Genomic DNA, 22,242 nt, shown 5'->3' on the forward strand with positions numbered 1-22,242 from the left:
TAAACCTTTTGATAGAATTTAAAAATTAAAATATGCTTAGTCGAAATGAAAAAAAAAGTGTATAGATCTATTTATTAATTGTGAATAGCGTGTTCCAATATTTAGCCACTGTCGTTTATTTTTATTGTCAGTTATTCACAAAGTACATTTTTTAACTTGGGTGTCACCCCCCCCCCCCCCCCAACGGGTGTCACCCGGTGCGGACCGCACCCCCGCCCCCAGTGACGCCACAGGCTATAAGATACTCAAGGCGCTTCAATCGAATGCAATAACCACTGTTTGTATGGGACCCAAAGTCTTGCATGGGTCATAAGGTTTTGTAAAGGACAAATAGTCTTGTATAGGACCCTCAGGCTTCTATGGGTACAACCTTCTCCTATTGGTCACACAGTGTCCTATTAGCTAACAGTCTCCTATGGGCCAAAGACACTATTTCATAACGAGTCTAAAATGTGAATAGCCATGAATAGCCGTGATGCCACATCCGCCCATCAGTCAATCCGTCAGTCAGTCAGTGCTATTTAAAAAATATTTGAATTCCGTCAGCATACGAACTCATACATTATATAGTTGTTATACTCAGAAAGACACAAAGACAGAAGCACATTTCTTATTCCATATGCTAGGAATAATTTGTACAAGCGCTCCTTCTTCCTTGGTGCTATAAAAGCATGGAACGGGTTGCCCGAGACTGCTAGGAAAACCAGTGACCAGGTACGGCTAAACTAACACAGGGATACGCCTAAGACTCTATTATGAGGATCTGTTAGAGAAATGTCTGTAATTTATAATATAAGAAGATAAGATTACAGTAAGCCTACTGTGGTCGTAATGTGTAAAATGCCATATAATAGGCTAGCACTTGTTTCTGTTGTACAAAAAGTTGCTTCTATTGATTCTCCATCGCCCTACTCCAGTTGACACTGTCTCCACCCGCGGGTCGTTGTTGATGCAACCTTTTCTTTCCAACATTTCATCAAATAACAGAGGCCACTGAGGCAGCTCTACATAATTTAACGACAGCGACTACATTAATGATCGTCTAGTGGCCAGCGCCCAGTTCGATTGATGTCTTACAGCTTTCTGTGATGACCATTCTAATGGACGAATGGGATTTAAAGAACAATAAGAGAAAGAATTTGTCGCTCACATATGTCTTGAGCAGTTGTTTTTTTTAATATTATCTTATCTTATCCTATCTTTTCTTATAAATTTTAGACGTTCAATCAAAAGATAAGATTCATACGTCCTAAGTGTATTCAGGTGTTAATCTAGTCGTGATTGTTAATTAGGGACTTTAATTGCTGCTGAGTCATTGGTTTTCCTGGCTGATTCAGGCAACCTATTCCATTCTTTAATGGCACTACGGAAGAAGGAGCACTTGTTTGAATTTATAGAGATATTTAGTATCAACTTTTATTGATACTTTATCAGCTCGCATAGATACTTTAACAACTGTTATTGATGGTGTAACAACCCTTAATGTTTTATCAAATCGCGATGATTAGAGTCTGATACTTTAAACGTGGCAGAATTTCAGCCATTGGTTAACATGCATGACTAGTTGCATGACGCGTAGGACGTAATCATCTTCTTTTTTGAAATAACGTCTGTTTTTTTTATAAGATAAGATAAGATAAGATTATATCATTCATCTCTGCCTGCAACATCTTAACTTGAGCAGAACACCCCATGTATTGATAATTGGATGAAAAGTCTCTTATTTGTAATATAAGATATTACATAGCCGCACGATATATTCAGTTCTACACTATTTGACCACCTCAAATCCCCACCCCCCCCTTTATTTTTCAGAGAAAAACAAACACACACACATAAAATATGATTTAAAAAAACAAAATGTAATGGAAGAAATGTCAACTTACTCTGACGTCTAAAACGTGATGTCAAATTATCCTAGCAGACGAGTGTTCGCGCCAAGATATGTCCACAGGTTTACGGATCAGCAGGCCCGATCTGACCAATCAAAATATACGGATAAATGTCAACTCTGCCCGACCAAAAAAAAAAAAAATCTATCGGCTTTACCCAACAGAAGAGCATTCAGGGGAATGCACCAATCTATCACTTCCGGGTAAAAAAAAAAAAGTCAATCTATCACATCCAGTGTTAGAATTAATCTATCAGGCGTTCGGTGCATCTCGGCTCACGTAAATACAAAAATATTGCGGGAGTTGAAAAGGTTTAAAAAAAATACAAGAAAAAAAAAATGTACTACAGCGAAAACTTCCAACGACACGTCCAACTGTTTAGAATCAAGTACATAGTTTCTCACCGGTTCTCGGGGGCCGTTCTTTATTTTAAGATAAAGTTTCCGAAGTCAGCAATAGATTTCGAGTGACAGATATTAGTGTGGAATGCTAAGGAAGTGAGAGGCGATTTGTAGGAGTGGGGAGAGAGAGGCGGGGGGGGGTCTAAGCAAACAGAGAGGATATCTCCTCCTCATTTTTTGTTTAAAACACTACTTCAACACCCCCCTCCCTCTCATAATGCCTCTGACACACGCGCTCCCCTTCTCCTTGCAGCCTGCGAACTGTTGTATTGACCAGAGAGTGACAATTGGTTTCATCACGTCTGGATACTGTGCACATCGATATGTTCAGGGGCGGATTTAAGAAAAGGAAAATGTGGATGGGGTGGGGAAGGAGAGTCTCGAAGTGCGTGAGCAGAGATTGGGAAGGGGGTTATGCGAGTTTTTAGACCTACAATGAAGTTATTATTGAGTGTTATCTTGTTATGTGAAATGTGACACTCCTCATTATATTCATTTAATTTTTATTTTTTTTTACAAAGCTTATATCAGCTCGGAGGCGCGGTGGCTGAGCGGTAAAGTGCGTGGCTTTCTAACCGGGGGTCCTGGGAACGAATCCTGGTAAAGACTGGGATTTTTAATTTCGGGATCTTTGGGCGCCTCTGAGTCCACCCAGCTCTTATGGGTACCTGACATTAGTTGGGGATAAGTTAAGGTACTTGGTCGTTGTGCTGGCCACATGACACCCTCATTAACCGAAGGTTACAGAAACAGATGACCTTTACATCATCTGCCCCACAAGGTCTGAAAGGGGAACTTTACTATTTCAGCTCACTCTGTCTATTTGTCGGGTAAAAAACTTTGTACACGTTATTTCTCTCACACCCATTCTAAGATCAACTTGAAACTTAGTCCCCAAATATTGTTTGGCAAAGACAAGACACGAATCAATTAAAAAAAAAACAACAATTAGTCAATTAATTATTTTTGTATACCAACAAGGAAAATTAATGTGATAACTTCAATATTTATAACTTCAATATTCATAACTTCAATATTTATAACTTCAATATTCATAACTTCAATATTTATAACTTCAATATTTATAACTTCAATATTTATAACTTCAATATTTATAACTTCAATATTCATAACTTCAATATTTATAACTTCAATATTTATAACTTCAATATTTATAACTTCAATATTTATAACTTCGATATTTATAACTTCGATATTTATAACTTCGATATTTATAACTTCGATATTTATAACTTCAATATTTATAACTTCGATATTTATAACTTCGATATTTATAACTTCAATATTTATAACTTCAATATTTATAACTTCGATATTTATAACTCAGTTGCTAATAATTCGACTTTCCATCATGGAGGCTCCAGACTCCGGGCTCGAATTCAGACTTGAGCATTTTGTTTTTAAAAGCTTTCGAGCATGGAAGCCTCCCTGATCCTTCCCCGCCCCCGCTGTACCAACTGGTCATCAAAAGTGATTGGACCACACTGCAATGAGCATTCTATAGACATGAGTTTTGCGCTAAAAAAAATATAATACAACTATTTTACAATCGCACACATTTATTACTGTTAATCTAGATCTATTTAAAATTACTTGACTGATTTAAAATAATTGCTGCAATTTCACTCAATACAAGCTTTTTTTTTTTTTTAAATACTTGTTAAAATTAACTTGCATTGTCACAACCCCATCTTGTTTTTTCCAATTCTGTGTCAAAGACTAAAATCGTTTCTTTGTCTTGAGTTCCAATGTTTAAAAAAAAATTTTCCCTGGCCAGTAATGTAGTCATATTCTCCATATCTTCTGTGTTGACACCAACCATCAAGTCTTGTGTACCTTTCCCACAGCCAACGATGTCGAAACTGGTGGGGAGGGGGAAGGGATAAATATGATTTGAAGTGGGGGGGGGGGTAAAAAGGTAAAGAGAGGGGCGTCCAAATCTCCCCACCCCCCAGAGATTGTGAAGACAGTGTGAAATTTCGCGAGTCCAGTCGTTTGAAGGGATTTCATACCTGCTTTCTGCGTGCTAAACAGATAATCATACATCAGAAGATACACAGCGATGACCTTGAAAGAAAGGTGATGGGAATATTTGGCCAAGGCGGATGAGCATGTATTTACGATGGGACTGTTTGGCCAGGTCGGATGAACACGGATTATTTTTTTGTTTAAGAAGATCCACCTGAAATATTGTCTCGCAGACGAGAAAAATGAAAATGATATGGAGGTAATCGCAAATACCTTTCAGTTCCAAGGGATCCCCCCCCACCCCCCTTGTCTGTTATAACATTGCCCTTCTTTTTTTTAATAAAGTGTATGCACAAAATAAAGTAAATTATATTTCAGCACACATCAAATGGACACTATCACTGGATATCCAGGGTTATTTAGACATTGAATGAAGTCTCTTGAAAGTTCGTTGTTATTGTTGTTGTTATTGTTGTTACTGTTATTGTTGTTGTTATTGTTGTTACTGTTATTGTTGTTGTTATTGTTGTTACTGTTATTGTTGACGTTGTTACTGTTATTGTTGTTGTTTTTGTAGTTACTGTTATTGTTTTTGTTGTTATTGTTGTTGTTATTGTTGTTACTGTTATTGTTGTTACTGTTATTGTTATTGATGTTATTACTGTTGCTGTTGTTGTTTCTGTTGTGGATGTTGTTGATGTTATAATTGTTGTTGATGATGTTGTTGTTGTTGCTGTTGTTGCTACGAGCTGTATTATTCAATAAAGGATGCTGTACGTTATCCTAGTATTCTGGTTGAAAGCCTTGATTGATGTCACTAAGTTGTGCATCTCTAATTGGGTCTCGGGCCGCAAACAGAAAATGTAAAAAGCAGCTGGTTCTTGTGCTGACTACATTAATTTCTTTCCCAGTTAACATTAGGCCTGGGAACAGATGATTTAATATCGCATGCCTGCATTTTGCTAAGACTCGAAAAATATTTCTATTTCTTTGATATGACCCTTCTTAAAGAGCGACATCTGGACACGACACCTTGTAGCTTGAAATAAGTCAAGGAGTACTTTGTGTTTTGTATTCTTTTTTTTTTCTACTTAAAAAGGATTATTATCTTTTTATTTTCTGAAGATTGTCGATTTTTATGTCTAGACCTAGACTAAAAAGAAAAGTTTAGGGTTGGCTTAAAATGTGATCTTCTATGGGCGCATATAAATGTGTGCTGGAGACGACACAAACATTTTTTATAAGAAAGCGGAAGTTTACTTTGTGTGAATTTATTTGAAATGTTTCGGATGTTGTTGTTTTTTTCAGCCCCAGCCCAAACCATCCTTTAGGACGATGTGGAATGTACGCGGGCAGGGTTCGAACCCGGGACAATCGAGCCCACAGAACGACACCTAAGATCGTATACCACACGACCAGACTTGAGCTTGTTGGTAGTTCTTTCACGTATAAATATTTAGCATTAGTGTGAAGAGACACAAAATTGAAATGTCGGCCATCGAAAGTAGATCTTTGAGGCTTTTGTGTTGAACAGTTCTGAAATCTATTCAATTACTTTCTGGAAAAATCGCTTCAGTCAGACCAATCACGTTCTAGAAATGTATGAACCTCACTTAACTAGGGTGGATGCCTAGAAGTGTCGTACGAGCATCAGAACTGTTGTCATGAAAGTCCCGAGTTCAAACACTTCCAGCGGCATCAGTTTTTGTGCTAGGACTTGAGACGTGTTTTGAAGGAAAGTCTTCAATCTATTTGGATTCCAAATGTACTCTTACCCGTCCATTGGTTTTACATCTCAGTGCCAATAGAGGGCGCTAGTCAATGTCAACTTTGAGATCACTATCAAGCTTGTAGAGACATCCCTTTATTCAGTAAATTAAAAAAATAATGAATTACTATTAATATTTATTACCTATGAATAACGTTACACGTCTTTATAAAATCTGTATACGAAGTTTGTACGAAGTTTGTACAAATATACAAACATTGATTTTCAAGGGCAAAGTAATAACGGATTTTTTTTTTATTGACCCGGGAAGTTTCATGGGGAAAGAATCCGGCTAATTAAGAAAAAGATCCGAAGTTCACGATTCGCAGACGATAAAACCATTTCCTTCTTAAACGACCGGGCCGTGTCCACTTGTAAAGCGGATCCCTGTGGTGGGCGCCATGAAGAGACAATTCCCATTCCGGGCGCATGTCGTGCCGGGGCAAGAAGCCGGAAGCTCGCCCTGATTTGTAACTTGAGGACAAACATTTGTTCACGTGATAGGGCATGAGTGAGCGGTCAAATACTGGCTCTTTATTTACGTGGGTACTGACACTGGACACTTTTTTTTTTTTGATGATTACCCATCCCCCCCCCCAATCCAGACCGAAAAACAAACGACATCCACCCCCTTTCCATACATTCGTCATATTCCGTCAAATCTCGGCATTTCTAGATTCCGCATGTTAATCGGGGTAAATTCGTCAATTCCGTCATTTCTAGATTCTGCATGTAAATTCGTCACATTACGTCAAATCTCGGCATTTCTAGATTCCGTATGTAAATCGGGGTACATTCGTCATATTCCGTTAGATCTCGGTATTACAACATCTCGTTTGTAGATCGGAGAAACCTCGACAGATTCCGTGATATTTAGGTAACATGGCCCTGGAGAAGGCGGATGCAAGAGTAGAAAACACCATCTATTGATTATTTTTTTTTTTTTTTTTTTTTTTTAAAGGAAACCTCAGAATTTGCGCTATTCAGTTTTAGCTTTATCATCATAGGAATCCTTGGGCTTTATGCCTCTTTTCTTTGCCTCTTTTTTGGGCTTTATATGCCTCTTTTATGGGCCATCTTGCCTCTTTTGTGGGCTTTTTTTTTTTTTTTTTTTTTTTTAATATGTTTTTATTTGTAAGTTACCATAATTCACAAGTATTAAATCATAAACAATTGAAAAGTGATTAACCTAAAAATATAATAACAGTAATAGATTAAGAATGGGTAGGTTGCAGGAATGAAGATAATACTCAAACAAAATTTTGAAGATGAACATAATGAGGAAAGTTTTTAAAATAATTTTTAAGTTTAAAAAATTTGCATATTAAGTCTTCTATTTGCCATATCTAGCCTACGATACTTTTCAGACTTTCGCTTCACATTCCTGATTAAAAGGATGCGTTCCAGGCTGCAATCATAAGGAATGAGACTAATAATTATATCCTATACCAGTGTTTCTCAAACTGTGTGCCGCGGCACACTAGTGTGCCGCCGGAGTTTTCAGAAAGCCCCCCGTGCAGTGTTACACAAGTCTGTCTACTATTACGATGACATGCCCACTTACAACGACCAGTAATAGTAGTGGATCGCTCCATAGTGACGTAAAAGGGTGTTAGCTCTTCAGGTTATGGAATTGTCCACTATACATAATATATTAATATAATGACTTAAATGTTGGCCGTCTTAGCAGATGCACAGCACTGACAGCAGTTCTTGAATTGGTAACGATAATAATAAGCGATGTGTTTCATGTAAATTTTTATGTGTATGCTAAAAATAACAAATTATCAATAAGCATTATTCATTTTTATCCATGGAGAAATACGTTAGCAAGAATGAAACTGCGAAAGCGTTAAATGAAAAGCAAGGAACCAAACGAAGGTACAAAGAAGATTACATCGGATATGGTTTCATATCTTCGGGACTTGAAGAATCTCCATTGCCATTCTGTCTGATCTGCAATGCATCTTTGTTGAATGAGGCGCTTGTTCCAAGCAAATTGAAGGAGACACTTGGAAACAAAACATCCAGCTGTAAAAGCGCAACTGAAGGAATACTTTGAAAACATCAGGGCTCAACAAAATAAACAAGCTAAGAAACTTACGAACTACCTAAAGCTGCCTTAAAAGGGATTGATTGCAAGTTATATGGTTGCTTAATTATTAGCAAAACGCAAGAAAGCACACACATAGGCTGAGTTAGTCATTGCACCAGAGTCAAGAAAATTCAAATGTATTAGTTGTTCACTGCATGATCCACAGAGAAGCTCTTGCCTTCAAATCTTTGCCGAAAGATTTGATGTCTGTTCTGGATCAAGTGATTGAAGTTGTAAACTTCATCCAATCTCGACCACTTGCATCCCGACATTTCTCAGAGCTTTGTGAAGCAATGAATTCAGACTACAAATGTCTCCTGTATTACACCAACGTTCGTTGGCTCTCCAGGGGAAAAAGTGTTAAAGCGTGTCGTCCAACTCAAGGCTGAGCTGATTTCATTCTTGGTGACTGAAAAAAAAAAGACTTTGGATTTTCTATTCATGACGAGATCTGGTGGGTTAAGGTGACATTTCTCTCTGATTTATTTGACAAATTAAATTCAGTGAAAAAATTGTCTTTGTGGCAAGGTAAGATCTTGAAAGGTGTCTTCGCTTCTTCTTCTTACAATGAATGTGCTTCAACTAAAGAAATCACCCCAGAAATTCTGTACACTTTGACACACCTTCAGTCAGAATTGCAGCATTACTTTCCAACAGTTTGGAAACAATGAAGATACAAATCTTACAACTGAAGAAGCAGAGCAGCTCATTGATTTTAAAAAACGATGCAGTTCTAAAGTCAAGTTTTACCGAGAAAAGCCTGGATGTGTTTGGATTTCAATCAACAAGTTATATCCTGCAATCAGTTTAAAATAAATCAAAATAATTCTTCCATTTGCATCTTCATGTTTTTGTGAGTTTGGATTTTCAGCACTGACTGAAATCAAATCTAATAAAAGAGAGAGACTTCTTACAATAGACGATGAAATGCGAGTTTGTTTGTCGACTTTGGAGCCTTGATTAGATCGCATTTGCTCTCAAAAACAAGCACACCCTTCACATTAAATTTAATACTTAAAAACAGGTCAAATCTTTTTTTTATTTTTTATTATAAAACAACTGTTGCTCTTCGTGGTGTGCCGCGAAATTTTTGTAGTTTTTTTAGTGTGCCGGCAGACAAAAAAGTTTGAGAAACACTGTCCTATACTGACCTCATTGGTTGCGCACATCCAATCCAGTCTAATGGTTGGAGTTCAATTCTCTTCAAGATGTTTGGTCAAAGTTTGTCTCTAATTTCATTGGTTTGTTCACGTCTGATGATGCTACAAAAAATACTCTCTTGACTGAACTAGACTTTTCTTGACTGAACTAGACTTTTCTTATTATATTCTTATGTATTGTGACACCAGAATGTATTCGCTAGAAATGTATGTCAATACTAGCACCATCAAAGCGATGTGTGACAAAGGTTGTAGATTGGCGCTCAAATGGTTACTTGCAATCGGGAATATCCCGAGTGACGTAACGGTAACTAAAAACAATAAGCGGAAATAACTTTATGACATAATATAGGACAGTTGAACTATAGACTTTGAGTAGAGAAGACATGTTTCATTTTCCTGGACTTAATGGAATACAGCGACATTGAACAGTTTCTTCGTTCATAGTATTAAATTATTAAGTTTATTAATTTTCGGTCTTTAGTCAACCCATTATGTTTGGCTTACTGTGCGCGTGTTATCTAGTTAGTTATTTAAAACTTAGTTAGACATTTATCAAGAACTCCTGTTAACAGGAATCGACTCAAGATATCAAGACATCTCGTCAATAGCACCACCAGTAGCAGCCAGATACTGTAAAGACAGCATGAATCGTTTTGTTCTGAGTGTATGCCTGTGAGGGAAACTTTTTAAAAAAAAAGGCTTATCATATCGTCATATCAACTGAAACCATGGAGACAACTTTAACAACCAATCTCTAAAAATCGAATGTGTATTTAAAAATAAATTTAAAAAAAAAAAAAAGATGGCTTCGAGATTATGTAAATTAATTGGGCTATATGACGTCAATATTTCCACCCCAGTTTTAAAAAAAACGCCCTCACTTGATGAGATGAGTATTTCACTAAGGCGGAGAGTTCCTCTCTCCCCCCTTCCCATGTCTCCACACTCATAGCATGAAATCCTTGCCACTTTCCTCAATGAGAGCTTAATGGAGCAAATTCTTGTATCCCACCCCCCAGGGCGACGCCCCTTCGATAACTCATCGGGTCAGCAACTCTTTCCAAAGCGGAAGTCCGTTCGGGGGTGTAAATCTGTCAGAATTAAGCATTCACATTTGCTGGGCCAGCAAGCAATTTAGTCGGCTTGGAGGATTTTACTTTCTCACTTGATTTGATGGGTCACCGAGGACTGGAGCGTGAGCACAGCACATCTAGGCCTGTGTGTGTAGTTACATCATGGTGGACGCCCCGCTCGGAAAAGATGTTTAACTTAATTACATCAGAGTGGATGGAGGCCTATGATGGACATAAACGAGTCTTTTTTCGTAGTTATATAAAGGCGGTCGTAGAAAGCACTTAAAAACTAATACTTTGTAAAGAGGACACTTCTGAGTAGTATCCAATATGGATAGATGGAATGGGTTGCCTGAGCCAGACAGGAAAACCAATGACTTGGCAGCATTGAAGTAATTGGTTAACATGCATGACTAGATGTATGACGCGTTGGACGTAATCATCTTTTTTTAAAGTAACGTCTGTATTATATAAGATAAGATAAGATAAGATATGACGAGGACAACACAGGGATCACTAACAGCTAATTCAGCAGTCGCTGACTAATAATATAAACGATCATTAACTCTTTCTCTCCGTAATTATTTACCACATTCTGGTGGAATCAACGTTGGTATCGTCAGTTTGGAGAGAAAGAGTTAAGAAATAGGAAATTGTTCTTTGAAAGACAATGTAATGCTAATGAACAAATGATGTTTGTTAACAGCCAGTCAAATGCTCATTCTCACTAACAGCTAATGCGATGTTCGTTAACAGATAGTGCGGTGTTGGTGAACCATTTATCGGTGAAGCATTTATCATGTGAACCACTAGTCTGGTGAACCGATTGTCCGGTGAACCAATAGCCCAAATTAACCTATAAATAAATTTAAACAAAACCTTCTAAAGTATAACAATTTTTATTTGCAACCTTCCCCTCCCTTTCTCTCTCTTAAGTTTCAACATGTTCGTGTTGGTGTGTGTGTGTGTTTGCTTAAGGGGCTAAAATTGTGTTAACTACATTATAGTAAAGGGGGAGGGGCGATGGCTGAGTTGTTAAGATCTTGGCTTCCAAACACGGGCTCTTAGGTTCGAATCTCGGTGAAGACTTGGATTTTGAAAATCTTAGGGCGCCCCAATGAGTCCTTCCAGCTCTAATGGGGAAAGTAAAGGCGGTAGGTCGTTGTGCTGGCCACATGACACCCTGCTCGTTAACCGTTGGCCAAAGAAACAGATGACCTTAACATCATCTGCCCCATAGATGACAAGGCCTGAAAGGTGAACTACTTTTACAATATAGTACATGTAAGTATGCACCACCAACTCTACTAAACGAAAAGACCGGTTATCTCCCAGAAGGCCAGAAAGCATTGACATTGCAAGTGCCTCCTTACGAGACTGCAGCAGACGATCTGAACATTAAGATTCTCAAAGTGACAAGTAATTGATGTTTCAACGCCAGAGCTCTGGCAGATATGACCAGACCAACGGTTCTAAAAACATGATCACATTGGTTATACATTTTACATGAAATAATAAAGATCTACATGTACAGCTATTACTATTAGTGATGAGTTACGAATTAACTCAAACTTTAAAAACGTTTAGTGACTAAGAACAATTAATTAGGGCCAATGTTTAATATGTGAAAAAAAAAAATAGTTACTGTGATAATTTTTTCGTTTAATTATTTTCACAAACTTAAACAAATTAAAACATTTTTTTTTTATTCCATATACACTTAAATAACAGTATAAAACTGTATTGAAGATGGAGACCTCAAGGACCATAAAATAAAGGCAGTTAATCTGTTAAATAGAAAACTCGAAACCATGAATCTGTAACAGAAGAAGTCGAAGACGCGCCGGATTAAGCAATATTTGTGCCCTGCATAGAGTTCTACGAGGCGGCAAAAGATTTTCGTAACATACATTTGAGCAATAAAATAAATTGTATGAAATTTCTATTTTGGGTATGAAATAAATTGTATGAAATTTCTATTTTGGGAATGAAACAAATTGTATGAAATTTCTATTTTGGGAATGAAATAAATTGTATGAAATTTCTATTTTGGGAATGAAATAAATTGTATGAAATTTCTATTTTGGGAATGAAATAAATTGTATGAAATTTCTACTTTGGGAATGAAATAAATTGTATGAAATTTCTATTTTGGGAATGAAATAAATTGTATGAAATTTCTATTTTGGGAATGAAATAAATTGTATGAAATTTCTATTTTGGGAATGAAATAAATTGTATGAAATTTCTATTTTGGGAATGAAATAAATTGTATGAAATTTCTATTTTGGGAATGAAAATAATGAAAATAGAAAAAGAGTTTCCTAAATATAAAGTTTACTTGATCCCGAAACGCGTGATTCATAGATAGATCTAGATCTGTGCTCTTAACGCCACTGTGTCTACTATACGCACTGAGTTTCATACCTGGAGGCTGAGGCAGATAAAAGTAGAGAACCACTGCTCAACACTTTCGTCTCTCAAAATGTGAATACACATTTGGACATTTGGTTGGACGATTCAATGTTGGGGAAGAGAGAAAAGGGGGAGGGGGGAGGAGTCTTAAGCATTTCAGGGGAAGACAAGGTCTGAACCTGAAGATCAAAAAGTCCCAAGACAAATGTCTACACACGTTTACACCTTACTCCACTTTCTTTTTTTTTTTGTTTTCATCTCTCTGTCCCCTCCTCTATCTATCTCTCTGTCTTTCTTGAACCATACATCCTATATTCCCCCAGTTCCTGCTTGTCTCCCATATTTTATGTTCCGTGTCTTCCATTCGACTGAGGGTGTCAGGAGCAAGAAGCAAGGCATGGCACTTCACGCTTGATTACCATTGCGATTCGCCCAGCCGCCTGCGCAGCACCGTTAGACACTTAGAAGACGTTCATAGAGCAACAGATATCACGTTGTGTTCACTTAGTCAGACGTTCTTTTGGTAGCAGACGGTTATGTAAGAGACGTTCTTATGGTAGCAGACGTTTATGTAAGAGACTTTCTTTTGGTAGCAGACGTTTTTGTAAGAGACTTTCTTTTGGTAGCAGACGTTTATGCAAGAGACTTTCTTTAGGTAGCAGACGTTTATGTAAGAGACTTTCTTTTGGTAGCAGACCTTTATGTAAGAGACTTTCTTTTGGTAGTAGACGTTTATGTAAGAGACTTTCTTTTGGTAGCAGACCTTTATGTAAGAGACTTTCTTTTGGATGTAGAAGTTCATGCAAGACATCCATGAAACAGACGTCAATTTAGTAGCAGACTTTCATATAGCATCAGAAGTACATGTCGAATAGACGTTCCTGAAGAAGCGACATTGAACCATTGAACTAAAAAACTTCAACAGCTCTCAGTGAGAACAACTGATTTATTTTACTAGACAATTCCACAGGCATATTGAGTTTTCAGCCTTAATGAGCACAAAGGGGAGGGGGGGGGGGGGGAATAAAGTGGTTACCATTTTGCCCAACACAAATCTCTCTCTATTTAAAATGCTTTACACAATTTCTGCTTTACTGCGATATGAATGGAGGAAAACAGAACTTGGCTCCCCAAACACAGAGCTGGGGTTAGAAGCCATGATACGATAAGGTGAAGTGCTGAAGTACGGAAGGACGTCAGTTGCAGTCCAGGTCTAATGGTAGGGCTGAATCTAAGTTCTAAATTACAGGCGTTCCTTCAAAAGAGAAGAGAATTACATCCCATGAGTCAATCTAATCGTGCATGTTAAGTAGAGACTTCAACTCTGCTAAGTCATTGGTTTTCTTGGCTGATTAAGGCAACCCGTTCATTGCTCTAATGGCACTAGGAAAGAAGAAGCACTAAGTTGAAGTCAAAGTCAATAAAGTTTCAATGCTTTACTCCCCCCCCCCCCCCCAAACATTAAATTGATTATCGAGAACATGTGCTAATAATCATCCTCCGGCTAATTTCTAACAGCCCGGGACTGCCACAAAGACTTAACCTTGTAGGTAAGTACCCCAAACTTTTTTTTTTCTTTTAACGAAGTCGCTACTTGACGCCTCATAAATACACTCTACCTGTGAGCAGAGAACGTATTGACTTGTTTACCTTTGCATTTTAACAGCGTGGGCTACATGTGCGAATGTGTGTGTGTCAGTGTGTGTGTGGTGGTGAGTTCACACTTTAAAGGTAATGCCCGGTATGTTTAGAAAAAAAAAAAAAGAAGTATCCATCAACTTTCACACGTAGATCACAACAAACACGCTCGCCCACCTGGCCCCCAGAGAAAGATGTTCAGGAACAACAAAAAAGTTTCCAAAAATTTCACTTTCCGTTGCGCGTGCGTCAGTTTCACGTCTGCTGACAAGACGACTGGCTACACTGATGTATCACTGACTTGAAAAGTGGAGAGGAAGGTGCATCTACGTCCCTCCGCACCTTTTTGTTACCTTGTTTCTTCATCGTCTTACTCCCCCCCCCCCCCATCCTTTTTTTTATTTCTTAACTTTGATTCCCGTCTGTTTGATCTCTAAAGTCAGTGCGTCCGAGTCGACTGGCATCAGTCTGGTGTGAAAGTGAAGTCACAGTGAGACACATTTGGAACGCGAGGTTCCCCTTCCTTCTCCTTAAAGGTCATCATTGCTTTTTTCTCTTATTTTTTGTAATACATAGAAACACTTTAGAGTATGAAGATGTGAGAACTAGTTTATGAGATTTGCAGAATGGACAAATCTGTAGGAACATACACGTTCAATAAACTACAGTTTCCCATATTTGCAACAAGTTTTTTTTTTTCCCAGCAAATATTCGAAAAATAGAAAAAAAATCTGAAATTTAGCACAGAAAAAAAAATAATTTCTGTGCTGTCTGGGGGAGGTATGGCGAGAGTGACTATGTTACTTTGATATTTTGGTATGATAGTTATATCCCATTCTTTATGTACTTCCATGTTATGAATGTGAATAGTCTGGCACTTGTTATGAACTGAATGGTTTAGTCTTCGTTGAATGTGCGAGAGAGTGTTTTAGTGAGTGAGCCCTTCCTGCCGGTCCAGGAAGGTTGGTCGGTCGCTTACTGGGCTGGTGTTTGTATTATTTCTTAGAGAGTGATATAATCGTGTGCTTTATTTGATATTAAAGTGTTTTGGTTACTCATTTAGGGGGGACTTGCCTGTGCAGTCACTCGACTTGTATGGTAGCTATGAGGCACTACGCCGGACGGCTAAGTTTCTTGCCAGAGCACTACGGGAGGACTAGTCCTTCCTGCTCTGATTTTTCAATAGGAGTTCATCTCAGGTTACTCATTGATGATGGAGTTGGAGTTGAAGTATATTGAGTATTAATTGTTCTTATTTAAGTAACCCCCTAATGAGCCAAGCAAGAAAAGGAACCCGACATGTGCATGGCTGTGCTATAACGGTTTGGGACAGTCTCTCCGAGTTTGAGCCGCGATGTCCAGTGTGTCTTCACTCGCTTGAATGTCCAGCAGGAGCTTCAGTCTAGGAAGTTTTCTTCTTTCTGCAGCAACGACTGAAACTGTAAAGACAGTGCTCAAAATTAATCCCCCCTCCCCAATACATCACAATGTGTTCATTATTTAAAATTAGATATAAAATAAAATACCGAGCTTCAGTTCTCAATGTTGTAACAACAAACAGTATAAATCTTTATATTTAAACGAATGCCCTAAGTACTTGCTTTAAAAAAAAAAAACTTTCTAGATATGATATTAGTTCAAGGGAAATAATTCATGCGATCTGGTTCTGTTGAATGCTGTAGGTCGTGGTGGATAAATGGTAAGCGCTTGACTTCCGAACCGGGGGTCCAGGGTACGAATCACTTTGATGATTGGGATTTTTAATTTCGGGATCCTTAGGATGATTCTGAGTCCGCCCAGGTCTAATTGGTACGTGACATTAGTTGAGGAAAAGTAAAGGTCGTTGTGCTGGTTACATGACACCCACAGAATTGACATCATCGCAAAGTCTGAAAGAAGAACTTTTACTTTGTAGGTCGCCTCAGTCTAGTCCATGAAACGTAGCAGAAACTTGCCGAAAGGTTTTAGGTTCTTGTGTGCAGCGTTCAGACTCAAGTTTTAGCCACAGCCCCGCGCATGTCACAAAGGAAAAGACAACTCCGGATGCAGCTCAAGTTTCTTCCTAAAGATACCAAACATTTGGCGCGAGGCTGAACATTAGCGAGGGAAACTCGAGTCTGCAGTGTAAACATGTCTCTAAGTTGGTGGGGCAACATTTTCTCCCCATATTCTTTCGTTTTTTTTTAAAACCCACCTTTATTTTTTTAAAATGTTTTTTCAGCACTGTGTAATTTCCTGATCTTTAAATATACATGATGATTGCATGAAAACGTGCACCGAGTATTTTAAATGGCGGCCAGATTGGGCAGTCATGCAAACCAAATACAATTTTAAAACAAAATCTCTTTTTTTTTATGAACTAGGAACACATTTGAAGGATGTTAAGAGTTAAGTGCCTTCTTTTCCTGACAAATTGTTCCAGATAATAACAAAAGATTTCGTTGTCATGGCATTATTTCTTCTCCTCACATTGTTTAAAATTTTTTTGGATAATACACCATTCGCGTCCTAACTTATGGGTCTTGATTTCTGGAAGTATTTTGCGCGTTTGCTGAAACATTCTCCCCCCCCCCCCCCACCTCTCTCTCTCACACACACACACACGCACAGTCTTGTTTTATTCGATTAATGTATTCTATGGCTAGAAAATTTGAGATAAAGGACACGTTTATAGAGCGCATGCGCAAAGAATACGTCACGTTACTTCTGCTGAGACGTGCTTTTATAAAATAAAAAAAATGCCAAGGGGCATAAACACAACGACAGCGCTTGGTCAACCAGTCTATTATGCTGCTCATTTATGTGCATTGATTTCTTTTCCCCCTTTGGTCCAAGCTTTAAAGCATACCAGTGCTACAAATTAATGGCCAAGACGAGCTTGAAGACGGGGGGGATGGGGAGATGAGAGCGTCTCTCAACCCGTGGTCTCCGGAAGAATGTCCATCTAGGTTTGACCATTTGCTTGCTTTTTTCTAGCAAAACTGAGGCGCTGTGGCTGAGTGGCTTCCAAGCTGGGGGTCCAGGGTTCGAATCCTGGTGAAGATAGGGAATTTTTTTTTTTATCTTCCTCTGAGTCCACCCAGCTCTATTGGGTAAGGTGGTTAGTCGTTGTGCTGGCCACATGAAACCGTGGGCTACAGAAACAGATGATATGCTCTATAGATCGCAAGGTCTGAAAGGAGAAATTTTTTTTTTCAAGCAAAAAATTTAGGTCGCCTAGCCAGAATTATACAATTCGCCGTGCGCACCAACACAATTTGCCATTGTCAATTACTTTTTTTTTCTGAGTATTTATTAGTTGTTTTTTTTTTTTAGGAAGAACATTAACTAGTGGCGCAGTGGCTAAACTACAGTCTGACATTGTGTTATCTCCCTTTATGGCGAAAAAAATACGAAAAAAATACAGTGTGACAATGTATATGATTTATATCCGGCATATTTTTTTGCATCATTTATATCAAGTATATCTTTATATCAAATATATAATTTATATAAGGTTTATAATTATATAAGGTATATTACTAACTTTGATTGCTCTTGTGTTATATTTCATTAAAAAAATGGCCAACACCAACACCAACAAAATAGATGAACCCATTCTCTAGTACCTAGTAGAACGCAATTCAACTCACGTCTCTAGTACCTAGTAGAACACAATTCAACTCACGTCTCTAGTACCTAGTAGAACACAATTCAACTCACGTCTCTAGTACCTAGTAGAACACAATTCAACTCACGTCTCTAGTACCTAGTAGAACACAATTCAACTCACGTCTCTAGTACCTAGTAGAACACAATTCAACTCACGTCTCTAGTACCTAGTAGAACACAATTCAACTCACGTCTCTAGTACCTGGTAGAACACAATTCAACTCACGTCTCTAGTACCTAGTAGAACACAATTCAACTCACGTCTCTAGTACCTGGTAGAACACAATTCAACTCACGTCTCTAGTACCTAGTAGAACACAATTCAACTCACGTCTCTAGTACCTGGTAGAACACAATTCAACTCACGTCTCTAGTACCTAGTAGAACACAATTCAACTCACGTCTCTAGTACCTAGTAGAACACAATTCAACTCACGTCTCTAGTACCTAGTAGAACACAATTCAACTCACGTCTCTAGAACCTGGTAGAACACAATTCAACTCACGTCTCTAGTACCTAGTAGAACACAATTCAACTCACGTCTCTAGTACCTGGTAGAACACAATTCAACTCACGTCTCTAGTACCTGGTAGAACACAATTCAACTCACGTCTCTAGTACCTAGTAGAACACAATTCAACTCACGTCTCTAGTACCTAGTAGAACACAATTCAACTCACGTCTCTAGTACCTAGTAGAACACAATTCAACTCACGTCTCTAGTACCTAGTAGAACGCAATTCAACTCACGTCTCTAGTACCTAGTAGAACGCAATTCAACTCACGTCTCTAGTACCTAGTAGAACGCAATTCAACTCACGTCTCTAGTACCTAGTAGAACGCAATTCAACTCACGTCTCTAGTACCTAGTAGAACGCAATTCAACTCACGTCTCTAGTACCTAGTAGAACACAATTCAACTCACGTCTCTAGTACCTAGTAGAACACAATTCAACTCACGTCTCTAGTACCTAGTAGAACACAATTCAACTCACGTCTCTAGTACCTAGTAGAACGCAATTCAACTCACGTCTCTAGTACCTAGTAGAACGCAATTCAACTCACGTCTCTAGTACCTAGTAGAACACAATTCAACTCACGTCTCTAGTACCTAGTAGAACACAATTCAACTCACGTCTCTAGTACCTAGTAGAACACAATTCAACTCACGTCTCTAGTACCTAGTAGAACACAATTCAACTCACGTCTCTAGTACCTAGTAGAACACAATTCAACTCACGTCTCTAGTACCTAGTAGAACACAATTCAACTCACGTCTCTAGTACCTAGTAGAACACAATTCAACTCACGTCTCTAGTACCTAGTAGAACACAATTCAACTCACGTCTCTAGTACCTAGTAGAACACAATTCAACTCACGTCTCTAGTACCTAGTAGAACACAATTCAACTCACGTCTCTAGTACCTGGTAGAACACAATTCAACTCACGTCTCTAGTACCTAGTAGAACACAATTCAACTCACGTCTCTAGTACCTAGTAGAACACAATTCAACTCACGTCTCTAGTACCTAGTAGAACACAATTCAACTCACGTCTCTAGTACCTGGTAGAACACAATTCAACTCACGTCTCTAGTACCTAGTAGAACACAATTCAACTCACGTCTCTAGTACCTGGTAGAACACAATTCAACTCACGTCTCTAGTACCTAGTAGAACACAATTCAACTCACGTCTCTAGTACCTAGTAGAACACAATTCAACTCACGTCTCTAGAACCTGGTAGAACACAATTCAACTCACGTCTCTAGTACCTAGTAGAACACAATTCAACTCACGTCTCTAGTACCTGGTAGAACACAATTCAACTCACGTCTCTAGTACCTGGTAGAACACAATTCAACTCACGTCTCTAGTACCTAGTAGAACACAATTCAACTCACGTCTCTAGTACCTAGTAGAACACAATTCAACTCACGTCTCTAGTACCTAGTAGAACACAATTCAACTCACGTCTCTAGTACCTAGTAGAACACAATTCAACTCACGTCTCTAGTACCTAGTAGAACACAATTCAACTCACGTCTCTAGTACCTAGTAGAACACAATTCAACTCACGTCTCTAGTACCTAGTAGAACACAATTCAACTCACGTCTCTAGTACGTAGTAGAACACAATTCAACTCACGTCTCTAGATCTTTCAAAGTCGACTTAATAGGAAAGGATTTATGTATCGACCCCCCAGCTCCCACTAGCTTCACCACACCCCTCCCCCAAAAGGTCTCTTGCTGTACAACATATAATCCTTACTCAACCCGCTCACACACACACACATACACACACACACCGCCGCATTAATTTAGTTCTAGGAGACTGCAAGCAAAATTTAAAATAAAACGCACGCTCGCGCATACCACACACACACACACAACCACACATATCCACACACCCACGCGGTCAACTTATTTAAAAGTTCCGTCTCTTAAGGCCGCGTCCAATGCTCGAGAATGCGATAGTTTGGCTTCTGTAGTGCCACTCATAAATAATATTACTCCACGCAAGTCTGAAAGATTCGCCTGGGGGCTCCATCGACTGCTCCGGCATCTCGGCATCGAGGGTTCCTCGCTGCAAGAATTTAAAGTAGCCTCGAGGATTAGACTGTTATTTTATGTTGAATGCTTGAGTGAAGTTTATTTCAGAAATTTCTTCAAGTTTCTAGCGACATTAGTTCTTCTATTCTTTCTGATGTCATACATATTTTATTAAAGATTAGAATAGCGAGTAATTGTATAGGGAGAGATGGAGAGAGGGAGAGAGAGAGAGAATGAAGAAATAAAAAGAAATAGAAGAGAACGAAAAGAAAGAAAGAAATAGAAAGAAGGTCGTAAAGAAATGGCATAAACAAGAAAGATAAGAGAAACTATTATATTACAGCGAGGAATTGGCCATCATTTGGGGGCCCGGGGGGGGGGGGGGGCTTGACCTCTTTGGAGGCCCCTTCATTTTGTGTAATATTTAATATTTAATGTAAATAGAAATTCGAACACTCATTTGAGGACCCCCTCAAGTAGGGTACCCCAGGATTTTCACATTCTCCCCCCCCCCCCTCCCTATACCCTATCTACGCCACTGTTAAATTATTTCCACAATAAACAAATCAATCGATCACTTTTATGGGTCTTTGTCTCTCTCTCTCTCTCATTTCCAAAGTGAGTTACTTATAAATGAATATTCAATTAGACTACCGGTACCAACAAGCAATGCCTCTAGAGCTACTTCAGTCTTTTCACATATTTAAATATATAATTCTCTATCTTTCAGCCTCATGTCCTCTGTCCTACCATTTCTGTCCTTCTGTCTCATGTCCTCTGTCCAACCATTTCTGTCTTTCAGTCTCATGTCCTCTGTCCTACCATTTCTATCTTTCAGTCTCACGTCCTCTGTCCAACCATTTCTATCTTTCAGTCTCATGTCCTCTGTCCTACCATTTCTGTCCTTGTTTCATGTCAATGTAAATCTCCTTCTAAAAAAAACAAGCGGGGATGGCGTGATGTCTAAGCAGTACACTTAAGTCATAAGCTGTACCACACGCACACAGAGCCGCACGAATCCAAAACACAGACGCCCCCCCCCCCCCAAAATAAAATAAATAAATACACAAACAGAAACACAACTATTTACACCCGTTCGCCAAAATTCACACACACTCACAACTCAACAGACTCACAGACAACATAAAACACCAAGCGAACAGAATAAGCCACCAAATATTTTGTTTACATTCTTGTGTTCATTGTGCCCACTGGGTATCAGAAGGTATGGAAGAAGGGAGATAATACATATATATATAAACGGCGAACTAAATAAAGAGAGAAAGAAAGGAAGGGGGGGGGGGAGATAGCAAAAGTCAGAGATAAATATATTTACAGAGAAAGACAGAGAAAGAAAGAGATAAAGAGAGAAGGAAAAGAGCAATAAATATAAAAGAAAGAAAGCAAACAGATTGAACACTATAGAACAAAAGAGATAAATAGAGATAAAGAAAAAGAGAGAGAGGGAGAGAGAGAGAGATGTTGAAAGAGAAAAAATAATGAAACAGCATCCAACAAAATTAAAAAAACAAAAAAATGTTTGTTTAAATATTTATCCTTTCTAAATAGTCCACGTGGCCAACGTCCCGCTCTATTCTTTAC

At 38.5% G+C, this 22,242-nt stretch overlaps 1 protein-coding gene across 2 annotated transcripts in view; it reads right to left on the bottom strand.

The window, feature by feature from the left end:
• The window catches only part of LOC106071369 (uncharacterized), a 108,593-nt gene that overhangs the window by 36,999 nt on the left and 49,352 nt on the right, over positions 1-22,242 (bottom strand). The window contains exon 1 of one of the 2 annotated variants that reach the window (XM_056024537.1): positions 1,887-2,309. The exons of the other annotated variant lie outside the window; for it this stretch is intronic. The gene's annotated coding sequence lies outside the window, so the exon portion shown is untranslated. Of the gene's footprint in view, positions 1-1,886; positions 2,310-22,242 lie in introns of those variants that run through there. 2 annotated transcript variants of the gene reach the window in all.

Source organism: Biomphalaria glabrata, chromosome 3 (genome assembly GCF_947242115.1).
Source record: "Biomphalaria glabrata chromosome 3, xgBioGlab47.1, whole genome shotgun sequence".
Classification (NCBI taxonomy): Eukaryota; Metazoa; Mollusca; class Gastropoda; family Planorbidae; genus Biomphalaria; species Biomphalaria glabrata.